The sequence below is a fragment of the Bison bison genome, unplaced genomic scaffold, assembly GCF_000754665.1.
Source record: "Bison bison bison isolate TAMUID 2011002044 unplaced genomic scaffold, Bison_UMD1.0 scf7180017861807, whole genome shotgun sequence".
NCBI classification, from domain to species: domain Eukaryota; kingdom Metazoa; phylum Chordata; class Mammalia; order Artiodactyla; family Bovidae; genus Bison; species Bison bison.
In genome coordinates, this window is record NW_011492379.1 from 282,636 (window position 1) to 285,833 (window position 3,198).

The window sequence follows — 3,198 nt, forward strand, 5'->3', positions numbered from 1 at the left end:
TGCCACGATCTTAGTTTTCTGAATGTTGAGCTTTAAGCCAACTTTTTCACTCTCCTCTTTCACTGTCATCAAGAGGAGCTTTAGTTCTTCTTCACTTTCTGCCGTAAGGGTGGTGTTATCTGCATATCTGAGGTTATTGATATTTCTCCCAGCAATCTTGATTCCAGCTTGTGCTTCCTCCAGCCCAGTGTTTCTCATGATGTACTCTGCATATAAGTTAAATAAGCAGGGTGACAATATACAGCCTTGATGTACTCCTTTTCCTATTTGGAACCAGGCTGTTGTTTCATGTCCAGTTCTAACTGTTGCTTACTAGCCATCTGTATTTCTGAGTTCAATGCTTTTGTTTCTCACAACAGTTTACCCCAAAATACTTCTCTATCTTTTGCTAACCTTTATCTCCCACCCACCTATTATGCCCTGTTAAAAAATACTCATTTTAATTACTGTACCACACAATTCTCTAATCTCTTCTGTAAATAATCATTTACTATATATTCCTAATACTATATTAATTTCTACCTTAAGTTTATTATTTTATATATTATAGCTATCTGCATACATTTCTCAGTGCTTCTAATTATAAGCTGGTTGAGGGGAAGGCGCGTCTCCTTCATGTTTACTTTCATCATATTGGGGACTGTTTTCTTGACTCCACACCTCCTGTGTACAAGGGGGGGAAAAAAAAAGTAAAGCTCTGGCCTGAAAAAGGATTCTGAAGTAGTTCCAAATGCAATTCACAGATGAATAAACAAGAGTATCCCTTAATTCTAAAATAACACAAATTTACCCCAAGTCAATTTAACGAAAGTATATTCTGAAGCTCAAAAACGTAAGAATCACCAAGAATATTTCATTTTCTAAAAGAAACGTCTCTCTTTCCAAAGAACTTGTTCTACCAGGGACTAAATGTAGGATAGTAAATAGTATAATTAAAATTGACACAACCCCTTCAAAAAAATTTGACCGTTATCTACTAAAACTACATGTATACATATCCTATAACTTAAAAATTCCTCTAGGTACATCAAACAGAAATGAGAACACACGTTCACTAGAAGATATTTAGTGGAAAATTGACAGTAACAACAGTCTTAGTCACCCTAAACCAGAAATGACTAAAATGTCCATCAGCAGCGGAATGAAAAACAAAATACAGCTGATCCTTGAACAACCCAAGTGTGAACTATGCAGGTCCACTTAGACGTGGATTTTTCTTCAGAAAATACACTAATATAGTAACACTATTTACAGCTGGTTGAAGTCACAGAACTGTCAGTCTGCAAGGCCTACTGTGGCCATACACGCAGCTTTGTAAATGTGCAGGGGACGGGCACCCCGAGCCCCACACCTTCTCAAGGGTCAACTGTACCATACAGACATGATAAGCAGCCAGCGACAACCAACAGTGTGGATGAAGCACACAAATATGCTGTGTGAGATAAGTCAGATACAACTACATGTGACTGTTTCAAATTACATAAAATATAAAAACAGGAAAATCTCATCTATGCCAGTAGAAGTCAGGATACTGGTTACTCTTGGGGAAAGAGAATTAATGACAAAGAAAGCACAAGGGGCTTCAGAGGAACTGATCATATTCCTTGATCTGAATGCAGACTACATCTGTGTGCTCAGTGTGTGAAAGTGTAACAACCTATGTGCATACTTATATGCTTTTGTATGTGTATCATACTTGAATGAAAATTTTATTTTAAAAAGCACAGTATGGTATGAGCACTTAATAAATAAATGTAGATGAAACAGAAAGTCCAGAGAAAGATCCAAAAAGTATCTAACAGTTACTTCTTATCAAAAACAAGAAAACTGGACAACACACACGAAAAAATGTTTTCAGACCCTGGTACAAGGCAGTGTGAGACTGATCCATGAGAATAAACAGAGTTAAGGTGAACCCTTTGAATGCTTGAATTTCTGCCTAAAGGCAACTTTCTGATAAGAGTCAATGGAGGGAAACCCAGACAGAGGACAGCAGTCTCACTGGGGTGTGAAGCAAGAGGTCAGAGTTGAGTAGGCTGAAATGGCTAGAATATTTACTAAGACTGAGTGCCAGAGAGGGGAGCTAAGCAGAGAAAAGTTTCCATAAGCCTTGAGGGTCCTTTCAAGTCTGTCACTATATACTAAACTGGGCATGAATAAAGTGAAAGACTCCATGAAGCTGAAGAAAGAGGAGCTGTGAGCTGAGATATTCCCAGTGCTCATACAAGACTTGGAGATCCCTAAGTTCCCCCCAATCAGAATGAAGAGAACATGTGGACACTTAGAACATTTCATAGACATTTACAGGACATTTAGTAGAAAACTAAGAAAGGCCATTCCGTTCTAGTAGCTACCAGCCCAAAAGTTAAGCCTTTTCTAGATACACTCTAACAGAACCTTGAAGGAATCAAGCTGAGCAACAAGTTACTTCACTGGCTGCCAAAACAAAATTTAACAATCGAAAAGACAACAAAATCCAGCCACTCAACAACAGAATATTACAATATTCAGTATCCAGTAGTAAACTACTAAATTTACAAACAGGAAAACAAGACCAATAACCAAAAGAAAAACTAGTCAAAAGACCCTGAAGGGAAAAAACTGATGGAATCAGTAGATGAGAACTTTTAAAACAGATATTATAAATATGATCAAGGATTCAAAAGGATATATGAATATGAAACTTTTAGAAATACAAAATAATGTATATAAATATATATATATAATACTTACATAAATATATAAATCATCTCAAAGTATTTGACACTGAAGGGGGAAAAAACAGTAAAATACAAGACAAAGTAAGTGGAAGCAGAAAGAGACAAAAAAAGAACTAAAAATATTAATGATCTGAATATAATTATCAAATAATCTAACATTATACATATAACCAGAGTCCCTGGAAAACAATGTAGAAGGAAGAGAAGTGACTTTAAAAAAATACATGTGAAGAAATAATGACTGACACTTTTCCAAATTTGATGAAAGCATAAGCACATAGACCAAAACAAACCAAAAAAGAAAAAAAACAAACACACCCAAAGTCAATAAATCCTAAGCAGGATAAACACACACAAAAAAATCAGGGATAAAGAGAAAATCTTAAAAGAGACGCCAGAGGGGGCAAAAAAGACTTTATGAACAGGAGAAGAAACATTAAGTATAACCACAGACTTCTCATCAGAAACAAATGCGGAA

General features: G+C 36.0%; 1 protein-coding gene across 3 annotated transcripts in view; it reads right to left on the bottom strand.

The window, feature by feature from the left end:
* UBE3A (ubiquitin protein ligase E3A) overlaps positions 1 to 2,694 on the bottom strand; it is a 71,243-nt gene extending 68,549 nt beyond the window's left edge. For 2 of the 3 annotated variants that reach the window (XM_010832619.1, XM_010832618.1), the window contains exon 1: positions 563 to 2,694. The gene's annotated coding sequence lies outside the window, so the exon portion shown is untranslated. The remainder of the gene's footprint in view (positions 1 to 562) is intronic. The other variant, XM_010832617.1, reaches the window with a different exon arrangement.
* Between the last annotated feature and the right edge of the window lie 504 nt (positions 2,695 to 3,198).